The sequence below is a fragment of the Mus caroli genome, unplaced genomic scaffold (assembly GCF_978045245.1).
Source record: "Mus caroli unplaced genomic scaffold, Mus_caroli_1 scaffold_4, whole genome shotgun sequence".
Lineage (NCBI taxonomy): Eukaryota > Metazoa > Chordata > Mammalia > Rodentia > Muridae > Mus > Mus caroli.
This window is the reverse complement of record NW_028227259.1, coordinates 33,150,344-33,167,779: the sequence shown is the minus strand read 5'-3', so window position 1 is coordinate 33,167,779 and position 17,436 is coordinate 33,150,344. Positions and strand designations below refer to the sequence as shown.

At 47.2% G+C, this 17,436-nt stretch overlaps 1 protein-coding gene across 1 annotated transcript in view; it reads right to left on the bottom strand.

Annotated features, from left to right (window-relative positions):
• The window catches only part of Dpysl5 (dihydropyrimidinase like 5), an 84,547-nt gene extending 67,866 nt beyond the window's left edge, over window positions 1-16,681 (bottom strand). The window contains exon 1 of the mRNA XM_021163502.2: window positions 16,276-16,681. The gene's annotated coding sequence lies outside the window, so the exon portion shown is untranslated. The remainder of the gene's footprint in view (window positions 1-16,275) is intronic.
• Between the last annotated feature and the right edge of the window lie 755 nt (window positions 16,682-17,436).

Below are 17,436 nucleotides of genomic sequence, written 5' to 3'. Positions count from 1 at the left end.
CTTCCCAGCTGTCCCCTTCCCATCACAGGTGTTCTTCCCAGGAGAGGGATGCTGTTCCAGTATTTGTCACCTGTTATCCCTTTACCACACGAAATCTATTCCATGCCTGGCTTGTACCAGCTGGCCTTATTCTGTTGAGATAATCAAGTAATCTATTGCCAGTTTGAAAGCTGACAGAATGAAATCAGTTTCAACGTTAAAATGTGTCCATCTCATTTACAAAATATTTAAAAAGAGACACATTTAACAGGATATATATAATCTATACAATGAAAAGTTATAGTATTTGAACCCTAGAGTCAAGAAAAACAAAATGGAACACAATGCTTATGGGGATTATAAAGACTTGCTAGCAAGGAGTCAGTTCTCCCCAGGCGTATCACTAGATCTACCCCATTGCAATCAAAGTCCCAGTGGGCCATTTGTAGGCAGTGATAAACTGACTGGAAGGCATGCTAATCTACAGACTTACTATAAACTACAGGGCCAGGCAGTGTGGTACCGGTGTGAGAGCCAACACGCATGGCAAGACACAGAAGGAAGCCTTGGAACAGAACCTCCAGGGGAGGGTGGATTGTTCCAACAAAGATGCTGAGGTACTAAAGGAATAAACACAGTTCTAGCAAACAAGGTACATCAACCTGTCAAAAGATTATATGTAAGCTGTGCTCTCCTGGGGTGTGTTCCCCAAAATAACGGAAATTCATGATTATGGAACACCATTCTTTACATCAATAAATCCACCCCCAAAAGGCAAGTAGTCAAAATAATAAATTCTGAAAAGTTTTCTAAAAAGCCACCTCAAGTAAAAATTCTAACTTATTCAAGTGTAAGGTGGAAAGGCCTCCAAGGGAAAAAAGAAAAGAAAAAAAGCATAAAACCTCCTCAAAACATGGAGAAGAAATATTCTAGGGAGATATTCTAGAGCATATTTAACATAGGGGACTGTTAAAGAGGACTACCAAATGGAACATAGGACCACCAATGGAGAAGCTAGAGAAAGTACCCAAGGAGCTGAAGGGGTCTGCAACCCTATAGGAGGAACAACGATATGAACTAACCAGTACCCCCAGAGCTCTTGTCTCTAGCTGCATATGTAGCAGAAGATGGCCTAGTTGGCCATCATTGGGAGGAGAGGCCCCTTGGTCTTGCAAACTTTATATGCCTCAGTACAGGGGAACGCCAGGGCCAAGAAGTGGGAGTGGGTGGGTAGGGGATCTGGGCAGGGGGGAGGGTATAGGGGAATTTCAGGATAGCATTTGAAATGTAAATGAAGAAAATATCTAATAAAAAAATTTAAAAAAAAAGAGGACTACCAATGTAAATCCTAAAAGCACACTGTGTCAGGTCTCTATAGAGTCAGTGGAGAACAGGGTACTGGATAGAGGCCACCGCACTCTGATAGAAACGAGGAAAGCCTCACTATGTGCCACCAACAGAGGCGTAACGGGCCACTCTCAGGACGGATACTAAATTTGCATCCCACCTTACAGTATACACAGTATACATTTGGAATTCATCTGAATGTAAAACACAAAACACTAAAAATACTAGAAGACAAACAATCACAGAACAAGAAGCCCTACCAAGGGGCAGGGACACTTTGTAACTGAATCTGGAAACCTAAGCCATCAAGGGCAGGACAGCCTTCTGATACTGTATACTCTTTATTTTTAACTTGATAAAGTAAAAGATACCTGTGACTGTTAGTGTTAACTGTCAATTTGACAGTCTAGAGCAGTGGTTCTCAACCTTCCTATTGCTGCAGCCCTTTAATCCTCATAGTGTGGTGACCCCCAACCATAAAATTATTTTGTTGCTACTTCATAGCTGCAATTTTGCTACTATTATGAATCATAATGTAAATATCTGATATGCAGGATTATCTGATATGTGACCCCCGTGGGGGTCCAGACCCACAGGTTAAGAACCACTGGTCTAGTGTGGCCTGGAAAATGGGCCTGTGAGTCTACTTCCCTGGGTAGAGACCCTGGGTTGTACAAATGGAGAAAAGAAACAGCACACACACAGTTATTGCTTGCTTCTGATTGCAGCTGGGATGTGACCAGCTGCTCCAGGTTCCAGCCACCTAGATGTCCCCACCTTGAACTGTGAGCTCAAACAGTTTCTTCCTTGTTCATTTTGTCAGAGTACTTTATCATAGCCACAGGAAAAGAAACTGAGACGGTGCTACAGAAATAAAGTCACTAAATAAATGATTTAAGTGGTCTGGGTAAACACGTGCTGGTCATATAACAGCTCTGTGCTCTACCATACTGATCAGAACAGCGCATGCAAACAAGAGAAAAGGTCTGAGACAATGCACATAGGAGCTATGGTGGTCTGAATATGCTTGGCCCACGGGAAGTGCATCTATTAGGAGGTGTGGCCTTGTTGGAGTAGGTGTGGCCTAGTTGGAATAGGTGTGGCCTTGGAGTGGGTGTGGCCTTGGAGTGGGTGTGGCCTTGTTGAAATGGAAGTGCATCACTGTGGGAGTGGGCTTTGAATTCCTATGCTCAAGCTGTGCCCAATGAGGAAGAGAACCTCTTCCTAGCTGCCTATAGAAGAGAGATTCCTCCTGGCTGCCTTCGTCTTGGTTTTGGCAGCACCATGTCTGCCTGCATACTGCCGTGCTTCACACCATGATGATAATGGACTGAACTGCTGAAACTGTAAGCCAACCCCATTGAAATGTTTGCCTTTATAAGAGTTGCCTTGGCCATGGTGTCTATTCACAGCAATGAAATCCTAAGGCAGAAGTGAATCTAAATGTCCAACCTCTGCAGCGGTCAAGGGCATGTGAGCAGAAGTAACAATGAAGTGATTCTGACATTACCAGGAGTTGAGAGTGTGGGTTCAGGATGAGGACAGACACTGCTGATGGAGATATGAAGTGTTGTACCTTTCTGGAAAAGTCAGGAGATATCTCTATTAAGATTTCTGAGGGGCTGGAGAGATGATGGCTTAGTGGTTAAGAGCACTGATTGCTCTTTCAAAGGTCCTGAGTTCAATTCCCAACAACCACATGGTGGCTCACAACCATCCGTAATGGGATCTGATGCCCTCTTCTGGTGTGTCTGAAGACAGCTACAGTGTGGCCATATAAATAAAATAAATCCTAAAAAAAAAAAAAAGATTTCCGAAAGACCTGTGGCTCTACCCCTAGGATTTTAAGCACAGAAACAAAGCCATTGGAACCTGGAGACACAGCTACAGAGAGGGCCACAGCAAGGCTGCTGGTAGTCAAACTTAAACAACCAGAAGCAGATGGGATGCCCATCAGTGGGCCACCGTTGGATAAACCGTGGTGGCCATCATCCCTTTGAATGTTATATATGTAAGTGATCTCTACCAGACCAAGCAGTATCTCACTGAAACGGAAACCCAGCGCAGGCCCCTTGACATCTGCAGCAAACTGTTCATCTTCACAAATGAGTAACAACAAAGATGATCTGCCCTCCTACCTATAGGTACACACATTGACACTCGCAGGGAGTGACTAGGGACTGAGACACCGTACTGGTCACTTCAGGGAGGGTGGTCATGTTTACTGAGTCATACGGAGAAGATTCATCATTTTATAAAGAAAGAATATTAACCATTAAAACAGTGAACTTAGGGCTGTAGAGACATGGATATGTATATACACATAATTTAAAAATAAAATAAATCTTAAAAAAAAACCCTCCAAAATTAGAGTGAAGCTTGTATGTGTGCATTTGCACAGTGAGTGAATGAACGCCAGTTGGCATGCACGGTTGATGGGGGCTATCCCAGGGCAATGAGATGAAGCTCACCAGCTTCCTGATCTCCTCCTCTCTCGTGATATTTTCTTACCACACGTTTGTTACATGGTGACTATGTGACCTACTTACCCTCTCCAGGCTTTGGATTTTGAGCTCAGACCGTATGTTTTCTATGCTGTCATCTGGTTAACTCCAAATGACGCTGGTTCCAGGATCCCCCCTTTCCCAAGATACTAAAATGTGAGGATGCCAAAGTAGCTTATTAACAAATGGCCTAATATTTCTATAGGATGCTTCCACATTCTCCTGTATACTTTAGACATTCGGGCTGGCAAGATGACTCAGTGGGGAAAGGTGCTTGCTACCAAGGCTGAGGACCTGGGCTCGATCCCTCAGATCCATGGCAGAAGAGAGCCACCGACTGTGAATTGTCCTCTAACTTCCATAGGCACACAAACACCCTTCACCCTCACCCACTAAGTGCACAACTACACAATAAGTATTCTCTAGATTACTTATACTCTTGTAATATAATTTTAACACCGCTTAAGTGGTTGTTAGACCTAGTAAACTATAGTGACGTGTGTATATGTCGTAAACTATAGTGACGTGTGTGTATATGTCGTAAACTATAGTGACGTGTATATATGTAGTAAACTATAGTGACGTGTATATATGTAGTAAACTATAGTGACGTGTGTGTATATGTCGTAAACTATAGTGACGTGTGTGTATATGTCGTAAACTATAGTGACGTGTGTGTATATGTCGTAAACTATAGTGACGTGTGTATATGTAGTAAACTATAGTGACGTGTGTATATGTAGTAAACTATAGTGACGTGTGTATATGTCGTAAACTATAGTGACGTGTGTATATGTAGTAAACTATAGTGACGTGTGTATATGTAGTAAACTATAGTGACGTGTGTATATGTAGTAAACTATAGTGACGTGTGTATATGTAGAATACAGTCTGCAGCTGACTGAATCTCAGGATGTAGGGCTTAATTTAAACACTTAATTTCTAGTTCTCATAGCAACACTGCAATGAATGAGGGCCGCTGTGTTCAGAGAGGTTAAGTGGCTTGCCCCATAGCACACACATGAATAATAAACATGGCAAGCCAAGATCTAAGCGTGAGGACACACATGGTGGCCTTTAATATATGTGATGGCAGAGTTCAAATGGATACTGCGAGGTCATTGCCTTCAATAATCTCATGACTGCTAGCACTTCAGTCTATGGTGACTAGGGGACAGGGGACTGTGTTATAGACGTCTCAGTGACAACATGGGTGCAAATACTCGCCTACCCACTTGGGTCCTTGTAAATAGTCATTGACTACTACTTAGTTTTGAACACACACACATGCATGTGAGCACACACACAAGATAAGGTACATTTTCTAGGCTCTGGACTTGCTTTCTTTTCCATACAGGGACTTTTTTGTGGTCCATACCAATTATGATACAACTTGTATGTCATAATATGCTCTGATGACCCCAAGATTAGCCTAAATGTAAAACAACACAAAATCACTACATCTTACCTTGGAACAAGAGTCTATAGTCAAGGAGAAGCCACGTGTTTCATGCTATTTGCTAGCTATTTGGAGCACAAAAGACCTAACAAAGGTTCCCAGGGGAAAGAGAAATGTGTGGCGTTATTGTAATACAAGTCGACAGGAAATAAACACATTGCATGTATGCACAGGATTTTCTCAAACATACACAGACACTAAAAGTTTTCTGAGCTTGTCCACATATTGTCATTGGGTTTAATTCGCAGGAGAAGGAGGGTGCTGAAGGCAGTCTACACTCAGGGCAATGGCTGGGCGTGTATAAACGAATATAGATGAAGCCTAGAGCTGCTTAAATTCACCTCTCGAGCCTACTCTTCATGCCTAGCAGCCTTGGACTCTGGAAAGTAGATAGATGCCAGCAAGGAAGAGCCAAGGGGGAAACGGAGGCCGTGTAATGGCCGTGGTCTCAGCTGCCTCCAACCACTCTGGTTATCTGCCTCTCTCTCTCCACTGCCCAAGTAAATGTTTCCCAGCCACGCCGATCCCACCAGCTTCTCGGACCTGTGGGTACCTCGTATCCATCCCTCTGGCTGGAACTCTTCCCCTTCCAAATCCATCCCAACACCAGGTCAGGGAAGCCATAGGTTGGGTCCCTGCAGCCAAGTAGGTCCTCTTGGTGGCAGCCCTATGGCCATGCCATGCACAGCCACACACTACCAGCTGCAGGCTCTACACAGAAGTCAGCTGAGCATCCTCCAGCTGCTACCTCCACATCCAATTTGTTATGGTTGGGATATGGAGTGTTCTCCACAAGAGGCTTACCTGTTGAAGGCTTGGGCCCCCAGCAATGAATTGCTCTGTGGTGGGGCTTTGGAGACATGATTGTACATCAATGACCCATCAGTTCATGGGTTCTTAATCTGATGGCATTATTGAGAGGGGGTGAAGACTAGGAGGTGGGCCTGGTTAGGGAAAGAGGGTCACTGGGAGCAGGCCTTCCATGAATGAACTTATCCTGTCCTTCCCTATGTTCTCTGTCACTCTGCTGAGGTGAACACTTCCCCTGCCATGTGTTCCTGCTGCCACAAATTCTGTCTTACCACAGGCCTAAAGCAAATGGAGCCAGCCCACCACAAACCATCCTCCTTAAAGCTGAGCTACTTAGATGTCAGTCATTGACCCATCATCTACTTGATAAATTCAACTGTAAGATTTATTCCTGCTCTGTACAAAAAGAGGTCCAAATGTCTTATGAGCCGTCCTTCTGAGTGTGGTACCAGATAACTGGGCTTCTCCTCCCCCTTTTCTTTGGCCTCACACATGACAGACAAGCCTTCAACAGCTGAGTTACACTCCAGCCTTAGCACGCTTGGTGGGCAACTATTTAACAGTATGAAATTTCCCAAATTTCTTTATAGTTTTTATATTAAAGCAAAAAGGGGGTGCAGTATGTACTGTGAACCAGAGTATAGACATTACAGTACTGTTCAGGGATGAAAACACGGGACTTCCAAGGACACAAATGCCCAAGTGCTCTGTAGCTGTATTTGTATGAAATGCCAAGAATGGACAAACCACACGGACAGAAGTGGCCGAATGGTTGCAGGGGACACAGAGGCAGAGGGGAGATGTATGGGGGACGGAGAATGGGTGCTGTTGGGCCTGCAGTTTCTTCTTGAGCAACTGAAAATATGGTGGTGTTTGTGCCAGCCTGTGAACATACTGACGCCCACAGAATTACACTCGGGCCAACTTTATGGCATTCACATCACGTCTCAATCAAGAGACTAGAAGGCCTTTGAATAGACTGCTGCTCCAGGCCAGGCCTGGCTCCCCAGCTTTGAGCTTTTCCTTGACTGCTCAGGGCAAACTTTAAGCAGTAATAGGAAAATATGGAAGCTCCAGACTGGCCTAGGCAAGCCAAGAAAACAGGCTCTGGGGCTGGGATGTATTTTAGTGGTAGGGTGAAGAGTAAAAGAGGTCTGGGGATCAGGAGGCATCAAGACAGAGGAGTGAGGGTGGTGAGTGTCAAGGCTGTCCACACTGCTCATGATCAGTGGCTGAAACAGAACCAGTGTGAAGGGGGCCCAGGGCCCAGATCCTACAACTGTTTCATGGGATTAATCTGGAGCCTACAGCGGTGTCAGAGGCACCGAAGAGCATGGGTGTGACAGAGCTGAGCTGGCACGGAAGCATACGATGAGCTGACTCAAGTGACAGGTGTGGGTGAATGGAAAGGACCTTCTTCCTCCATGTAGCATGTGGGAAATGGCCAGGCTCCCCAGATGATTTCTGTGGAAGATGTTTACGAAGATGGAGGGTAGGAAAAAGAGACATCGCCTCCCTGAGTGGAGAGAAACTCAGCGCCCACGGGCCGGATGCCACAGGGGCTTTCCCAAAAGGACTTGGGACACATTAAGTTCTCACAAACACAACGCAGGGAGAGCAACTCAGGACTGACTGGAACACCTCCTGGGAGGGTTTGCATAGTGAAGAAGGCCGCCGTGGAGTTCTAGCCACACCACCAAACTTCTAATGAGTCCTGTTCCCCAGTTGCATCCCAGCCCTCTGTCATTACTCACCTCCATCTTTCCACATCTCAAAGTCTTCAACTTACCACCTAGACAGTACCATTAGTTCCACTTGCTAAACACTTACAAAGCCCCTCCAGCTCTGAGCACCTTATCTCATTAGCCCCTCAAACCTATGAAGACGATGTGAACAATCCCTAGTTCACAAAGAAAGAGGCTCAGGGGGCTGAATGGGCATGTTCCATCCATCTCTCTTCCCCATGTGCTAACTCATTTCGAGGGACCAGCGCCTGTCATAGGCACTCAGCAAATACAGGCACTCCTGAGAAAGGAAGTTCAAGTCCATCTCGAACATTGGCTCCAAGCAGAGCCAAGGTCTTATCGAGCTTGCCAGGCTGTGCCAGCATTCACTCCTGTTCCTGAGTATGGCACTGCGTTCTCAAAGACTGTGAATGTGCCTAAGCCTCGGAGCTGCCTCATCTCTCCACAGAACAGAGATCATCTCGTTTCTCTCACGGTGGCCAATTCTAGGCACTATCTGTCAGTAAAAGATAGTATCATTAGATAGAACGTATTGATAAAAATCAGCTTTTACTCTGCCTTCCAAATTCTTATTGCAGGTCTTGACTGGTTACCTCGGACAAATTTTTTTAGCTTTATTATTTATTTGTATGTGTATGAATGTTTTACCTGCATGTACATCTGTGCACTGCATGCATGTGGTGCCTGTGAAGGTCAGGAGAAAGCACAGACCTCAGAGAACTGGAGTTAAGAGATAGCCGCGAGCTGCCATGTGGGTGCTGGGAGTTGAACTTAGGACCTCTGGAAGAGGTATGCGTGCTCTTAACCACTGAACCATCTCTCTAACTCCACCTCAGACAACGTCGTGCCAACTCTCTCTCAAACTCTTTAATGACCAGCTTGCTGACTAGGCCTGACTAGGACACGTTTTCTGGGGAGGTGGCTCAGGGTTAGGGTTGGTTCCATCTCTAGCACCATCTAGGATTAGAGATTTGAAAAGACAGATCTCTAATCAGACAGATTTGTTGATTCAAGAAACTAACATAATCGAAAAACAAAAAACAAAAAAAAAAGAAAGAAACTAACATAAACTTATAGCTTCCCTTTATTTAAGAGTCATTGCTAGACCCAGTGGCACACACACCTTTAATCCCAGTACTTGGGAGGCAGAGGCAGGTGAATCTCTGAGTTCAAGGCTAGCCTGGACTACATAGAGAGTTCCAGATTAGCCAGGGCTACATAGTGATGTCCTATTTTAAAACAAACACAGAGAAGAAAACCTCGCTCAGTTACTACGGATGTAACTGTACTCCCCTACATAACCCCTGCCCCCAGCACAGGCTACTGTGGACCCAGAGACACAGCCTAAGGTGTTACGTTTTACTCAAGAACAAAGAGTTTGGGGGCAATGGATGGCTAATGAGTTAAAGGTCCCTGGCACTAAGACTGACAACCCAAATTCCATTCCAGGGACCCGACATATGCATTTTAAATATGCCCTTAGCCACTCTACCTATTTTTCCCAAAGTCACCAGAGCATATGAATATGCTTTGCCACTTGGGAACTCGGCAAACTTCGGCCAATCCAAGTAACTTCACTAAGCTGAGGGGGATTCTGTACGTGCTAGAAATAAGTGATTTGATTTTAAAATCTGAGGGGCATTTGGCTTGCAGAGCAAAATGAGCGCATCAATCCTCGAGGACGGAAATCTAAATTAGTAAAAGGAGAAAGGAGGGCAGCTTCTCAATCAATAGAGTGCCTTGCTCTGAAGAAGGACAAAGGGAAACACAAGACCAGACAAAGGAGAGAGAATAAAGACCCCAGGCCGGAGAAATTCCTGCAAGCCAATGGCGGATTTGAAATCAACAAAGGGACAGGCTGGAAATGGACCCTGGTGGGACACAAAGGTGGTGTGACTGAGTGCTGGGTACTGCTAATATGTGGGACACACACACACAAACACACACACACAGATGCATGCACATAGAAATGCATACACACACACACACACACACACACATATGAGACAGTGACAGCCCCAGAACACTGTGCCAAAGCAATGAAACTGGACAGATGTCAGGGGGCGGGAAGTGACAATGCCCAATTCAGGATGCTCTCTTCTCCTCCCTGAGAGAAACTGGCCATTCACAAAACCTTAACTTCATTTAGCTCAAATGACTGCAAATTTAAATGAGGAGACAGAGGTCTCAGTGGCTGGAAAGATTCCATGAAATATTGCCTAAATGGGTCAGCCAGATGCTCCATCAGTATCAACCAGGCTGTGCTTAACTCTGGCTAGTACTTTGGTGTTGAAGACATAGGGATGACAAAAAAGGAACAAACTCCACTCTAAACATGGTGAAGTGTACTTCCGTGCAATCTCAGAGCCTGCCATTCAATTTACTATGTTTATTTTCTGTTTTCTTTAAAAATCTATCTATTTTTATTTCTATGTGTGTGCATTCGGATGTTCCTGGAGGCCAAGCAGGGACATCCGATCCCCTGAAGCTGGAGTTGATATGGAGTTGTAAGCGGTCCAGTGTGGGTGCTGAGAACCAGCCCAGCCCTCTGCGAGAGCAGTAAACACTTTTAGTCACCAGCCATCTCTGTAGTCTCTATTGTCTGTTTGTTTTTGAGACAAGGTCTCATGCAGCTGAGGCTAGCCTTGAACTTGATACATCACCTTACTCCTGATTCTCCTGTCTACTGACCACGCGCTGAGCTGAGATTACAGGTTGTGTCACGGTACCCGTGAAAATGCTCGTTAAATGTAAACTATATACCCAGACAGTCAAATTTTGTGTCGCCACAGTTAGGTACCATGTCCACACATTGAGCTCATCACCTAAGTTGCCCATCAGCTGGCTATACTCAAAGGAGACGTTCCTCAACAATGAGAACAACACTCATCTAATCAGTTAAATAAGAAAAAAGCCAGGCTGACATCCCTGAGGAAAAACAAGCAGCAATTTTAGCTTACGACTGAACTTCTGGCTCGGGCCCATATTTCTAACTCATCGGCCTACCCTACAAATGACCAGGTGTGCCAACACCCAAACCATTTGATAACACAAGCGCTAAACAGACCCCTGAGGTTTGAGCAACGACGACCACTCCCTTCTCTGGGTGAGAGACCCTTTCTATTTGTGTGGCCTCACTGTAAACTTGGCACAATCAAAGGATCGACTGCTGTATAGAGAAAATGCTTCCAACATGTTTGGAAAGTTAACAGTTCAATGAGATCTATGTTTCTGGTTTTTTTCTTTAAAAAAAAAAAAGACTTATTTATTTATTATAATGTAAGTATACTGTAGCTCTCTTCAGACACCCCAGAAGAGGGCATCATATCTCATTATGGATGGTTGTGAGCCAGCATGTGGTTGCTGCGTTTTGAACTCACGACCTTTGGAAGAGCAGTCGGTGCTCTTAACTGCTGAGCCATCTCTCCAGCCCCTACATTTCTTTATATGGTGTGTGTGTATGTGCATGTGTGTGTGTGTACATGTTTGTGTGGATGTGAACACATATACTTTGGATGGATATGCATACATGTGTGGGGGTGTGCAAAGGTAAGTGCTAAGTATCTTCCTTTATGGGTTTCTACCTTATTTTCTGAGACAGAGTCCTACTGAAGCTGAAGGTCACCATTTCAGCCAGACTGGCTGGCCAGGAGTCAACCTGTCTCTGTCTCCCCAGGTTACCAACTACATCCAGCTTTTATATGGATCCAAAATAAGGCCTTCACACTCGCCCAGCAAGCACTTTACCAACAGAGCCATCTCCCTAGCCACAGGGTCTTAGCTGGAAAGCTAGAGCTAGGCTGTTCAACATTTCACCATTAACTAAGCATGGCCGGACATCTCACTTACCAGAACAACAGCCCTCACCAAAAGGTGCTCAAGTACTCCTCTGGATGGTATGTATGAGACAGCAGGCTACCCCACATATAAGCTCAGGTCACCAAACCTGAGATCAGTGCACTTCTGGAACATTCCTAAACTCTCCAAGTTCTCAGCTGCTCAAGGCAGCTGTGTGTTACAGACATGCTATTCCTGCTATTTGCAAGGGTGGAGCCTCAAAAAGGAGTCTTAGCCACAGTCTGTGGTCCCACTAGAGAAACGAGCCTGCTCTAGGGAACGAGACCAAATGGGGGTTCAAATGCTGCCTCGTGGGCACAGATTATGGGGGGGAGCGTGATGTGATGGCAGTGATATCATTTTTGTGGGCTACTTATCCCAGGCCAGACACTGCCCTCCAGTCTACACACCCACCAAGTCACCTCATTCTCTGGCATGTACTGTACCCACCACACTTATAGTTCCTGAAAGACACTCACCTAAGGTGACAGATAGGAAAAGGCTAAGGGTCTGTTCTCCCCACCATGACACTAACTCTGAGCCCAGGTTATAGGAACAGGTCTCTACGGAAGGAGTTAAGGAAACAAGCCAGACCTTCACAGACTTAGTGATGCTGAGGGCTAGCCAAGCTTCAAGGACTGAAGAGGAACAAATGATAAACATATCCTCCTGGATTTACCCCATTAGATTGACAGCAGCTTTCATATGTACATATCAAATTTATAAAACACTTACTTAGCATTCCAACCTTTGTCTTCCTATATAACCTCTCGGAGCAATCTTAATAAAGTCTTATTCACTCGCTAGCAGTGCAATAAGTCAAATATCTTAAAAAAAATAATGAAACGCGCATGTTTTTATTTGCTCTCTCTCATATGCATTAATTTCTTTTACAGTATTTCACACTGACAAGGTGCTCTGGGTGATTTCTCTAAAGGATCCCCACAACTCTCTTTCCTGAAACAGTGGTTTATAGAGTAAGAGGGAAGATACCGGATCCCATCAGAAGCTTGGAAGTTATTGTTATGTGAAAAAGAGAGCCTGGGTCTCAAATCTCCCAAGTTTTACACTTGCCATCTTCTACGGCTTTTCTAGGAGCTACTTCAAAAGAAAAGTATCCCTGAGCATGGTTTGCCTTTGCCCATGGGCTCAGAGGCTCTAAGTCCCCATCAGAGGAGTCGAGTGCAGAGTGAGCTGAAGAGGCAGGAGTGTGGAGAGAGGTGACTAGAACCCAGAAGAGAACCCGGATGAAGGCTACACCCAGTTTCCAAAGCTAACTTTGGTCAGCTGTGTAAACCCATGTAACCAGAAGCATGCAGCCCGTGGGGATCAAGCACATAGACCAAAGCCAGACTCACCTCGAGACCGTGCTAAAAAACACCCCTGGGGTTCCTAGGCCAACTACAAAATTGGGTAGTTAACTGAGGTCTCTGGGTTCATGGAAATGAGAGTTAAGGATGGCACCCTAGGAATCCTTTTCTGGGGAAAGGACTACACACATGTCTCTGCTCCTCCTTGGTTCTATTTTCTAGGGGTCTCAATAAGAAACGGGCTTATAATTTTGATGCTAGGGAGTCTGAGGAAGGACTGCTGCAAGTTTGAAGCCAGTTTCAACTCTACTGCCTAAAACACAAAACAAAACAACAAAAAAAACCCACCCAATCCCAACATACTGGAGCCAGGAGGTAGAGACACATATCTTTAGTCCCAGTTTTCTGGAGGCAGAGGCAGGTGGATCTCTGTGAGTTTGAAGCCAACCTAGTCTACACAGTGAGTTTCAGGACAGCCAGAGCTACACAGAGAAACACTGTCTCAAAACAAACAAACAAACAAACCAAAACCAAACCAAATCTCATAGGTTTATTACAAAAAGAACAAAACAATAAAATGGTTCTCAAAATGTTTCGTTTTGGGAAAAGGAAAAGAAGAAAAAAAATCCTTTCCCAAGAAAAGCTCTCTATTGTCAGATTTGTGGTTTTGCAATGTTGGAATTCTAGTCTCCATATACCTGGATGAACATATTCAGATATAAATACATGGGGATATATACAGATGTGTGTGTTGTTTTGTTTTGTTTAAGGTTTAATGAAACTGTACTTAGATACACCCTGTGATTTAACTGTGCTTAAACACTCCAGCTAGCGTTTGGAGACTAGCTTTCTAAGTTCCAAGAAACATCTTCTTCCCAAATTACCTTTTAAAACCAATGATCTCTAAATTCCCCATTTCCTATAGTTAGTTAGGTCCTGAAAGAAGCAGTCCTCAGGCGGATGACCATCCACCTCCAGCGAAATGACCAGCAATCATATAATACTTTAATGCAAATGGCTCATCAGTTAACTAGACGGCAAATCTAAAGAACATCAGGTCTATAGTTTGACATCTAGTCTTTCACTTTGGCTGTAAAAACATGTCTGATTTGCTTTTGCAAATCAGCGATAAATGAACTTTATGCCAAAGATTCACCTTTAGCTTATCAGTCACACAATTATTACCAAAAAAGGAAAAAATTAAAAACAAACAAACAAACCCAGAAGAATTACCGCTTTTGGCTGTTCACTTATCAGGGCGCTGCTGCTGACACACAAGGTGCTTAGACACTCAGCAACAGAGAAGGCGTTTAGACTAAAGACTCTGCTCATTAGCCTTCCTATGGGTGAGCAGCCACCACCTAAATCATCATCATCCCACTGTAAGTCAGCGGACGATATGAGGGAAGGCAAAGGAAGCCCATACGCTTGGGTGTGGTCACGGACAAACGGAAGCTTTAAATCCCTGGTTCCAAGTTCTAAAACCAAGAGCCGCGCCCTTGCCGACAACTAAGGCTTCTCCCCAATTTACCCCAAACCTCACTAGCCCCGTGGGCTCATTTAAGAAGCATAGCAGCTCCTAGACTTGGGCTCAGGCGGTCTGGGCAGACAAAGCCTGCTTTGCACCGCCGAGACCTTAGGCCTTTGGGACTTGCATTCTGTCGTGCTGCTCCGCGCCACTATCTAAACTCGTCAACAGCGTGCGGAGAACAAGAGACGCTGCAGCCAGCGACACCAGAAGCTGGGGGAGGCGGCTGTCCCCGGGCTCCACAGCCTGGGGGGAAACATGCGACTCCCACTCGGAATTCCCAGGGGTGCCAGGTGCCCTAAGACAAATCCCAGAGACAGCACGTGCTCTGAGGTTTCTCGGTGAGCGTTTTCTGCACCAGTACACCTCACACTTGAATTCTGGGGCGGGGGGTCTTGCGTGGACCGTGGGTAGACCCTATGCAGGCTATTGTTCTCAGGGTCTCCGGGGCGGGAGACGCCCCCCCCCCATCCGCCTCCCGGGCAGCATCTGCCGCTAGGCAAAGCCTTTCAGCTCCGTGCGAACAGGGCGCGCCGGGGGGCGCTGCGGATTATCATAAAATCCTAAACGAGTCCCCTTTGGTGGTTCCAAGCTTAGAAACAAAGCTCCTAGACGAGCCAGCCCAGCCTTGTCGGGGACCCGCCACCCGAGCTCCCTGGCCCAGTCCAAGGACCACGCCCAGCCAGACCAAGCCCAAACAGCGACTGGCCTAAAGCTAGAGTCTTCAGGCGAAGACTCTCCCCTCCTCAGCTTGCCTGCCCTACCCCAATGGAGAACCTCCCCACCCCCTTCATGAGGAAGACCCATCCCCTGTACAACCTCAGTCCCCTTCCCATGCCTGTCTACTCTCCCCAAACCCGGGAGGTCTCCATCCTCCCTTCATCTCCCCGCCCCTCTTCATTCTTCAGAGCAGCTTCGCCTCGCGCCACCTGCGCGATGCTTCAGACCCGCCTCCCACCCAATTGTCAGCCCTTCCCAAACCACCGCCTCCTCCCCCAGATTCGATCACCTGTCCCCACCCATCTCCCCGTTTCTGCTCAAATCCAGGCCTCCACGCCCGTTTGTTCCAGCCATCTCCCCAGGCCCGGGGCATCGATATCCCTCACCCACCAAGATCGATGCTGCGTGGCAGACTAGGCGACACGGCTCCAGCGGAGGGACCTAGTGCCGCGCCGCCAGGGGCTGGGCAGATGCAGAGGCCTTTGTGGTTTCGGCAGGTGCCTCTAGGGCCTCTGCTCTGCTTAGGGACAGAGGATACAAACGGTCGGGATTAGGACCACGTTAGGCAGATAACAGACCAGAGGCGCAGTGGGTGGGAACTAGGGACCGCGGCGATCCAGGGACGCACAAGAGGGCAGGTCCGGCCACCAGAGAAACACTCCCCTACACTCCCACCTTTTAGCCATTTACTGCACGTCGACCAGCTACGGCTGCGCGACTACTGGGTGCTAGGCGTGAACCCCTTCAACTTAGCTGCCTCCTTATTCTAGCTATTTGTAAATCTTTCCAGCACACATTAATGCCTTAGGCGTCGCAAGGCACCAAGCCGAGTTCTGTGGGATTACAAAGACCCAGACTTGCGCCCCACCTTAGTCCGGATCTGCCCGAATCCTCAACATCTCTTTCATCGGCTGGAGGAGCCTAAGGCGCAACCCAATTCCCTCCCTTTTGTGAGCCTCAGGGAGAAACTGAAAGAGGGGTGGATGCTGCAGCCCGGGAAGATCAAACCCACCACCCTCCCCTTGCCATCACCCACTGCTCCAGGATGCTGCGATTGTGCGGGTCCGTCGGTCGGTTTCTGGGTCTCGCCGCGGCGCGGTAGCTGCGGTTGCACGGGGCGGGAGCGGCTGCTAGCGCGCTCTCTCGGTGGCCGCCTTGCGCGCCTGGAGCAGGAGTCCCGAGTGGCGAGCGGGGGTGGGGACCAGGGTGGGGGCGGGGAGCCGCCTGGGCCAATCAGGGATCCGAGGGCTCCGCCCCAAGTGCTCGCCACCTCGAGCTAGCAGGTTAGGCGGAGGCGGGACCAGCAGCGCCCCGCGTCCTCTGCGTTGCCGCCGCCTTTGGGACTACAAATCCCGACAGTCCCTTTTGCAGGCCCGGGGTCCGAGAAGGGACAGAGGGCATAGCCCGAGGACCTCGACAACCCCCATCCATCTAAGCGCCATTCTCAGCGTTCCTTTCTGGTCCCATGGTAACTAGCGACACTTCACAAAGCCCCGGCGCTGGGGCGGTATGGCTCGAGTCCCCTGGGAGGGTATAGGGCGTCCCCGGAGGACACATCGCCTCCCCTCCCCCTGCAAGACCCCACCCGAGGGGCTGAAACAATGCGGCGGCGGGGTCTCTCCGAGGCTGCGGGTTCCCACTTGCGCCATCGGATTAGCGTCCTACCGAGTCTGAGACTGATGGGATTGCAGACTGTAGAGGGCGAGGGTGGTCAGTACAGGAATACTGTTCTCATAGACCGAGGGAACGGCCACTCTGGGCGCCTCACTTCGCACCTGCTTTCTCTTGAGATATCGAAGCCACCGTTTTGTCCAGAGCAGCGCTTGGTCGTCGACGTCCAGCGCCCAGGTCCTATCCTATTTTTGACATCTCCTTTAAAAGAGTGTGTGTGTGTGTTTTAAACTCATCTCACATCAGCACCACCATCTTTATTTCCCAGTTGCTGTTGTTTTGACGGTCTTATTAGGTAGCCCCCTGCTAGCCTAGAATTTGAAGTGAACCTCCTGCCTCTGCCTTCCGAGTAGTAGGATTACAGATGTTCACCGCCACACCTTGTCCAGTTTCACCTTTTTAGTACACACTTGACTTAACCACAAACGATCCTGTAAATGGAGCGAGACAGTTCTTTTTCCTTAACTAATTTATGGCTCAGGCCTTTCCCTGAGCTCCGTGTTAGTCTGTCATTATTGTGACAGCT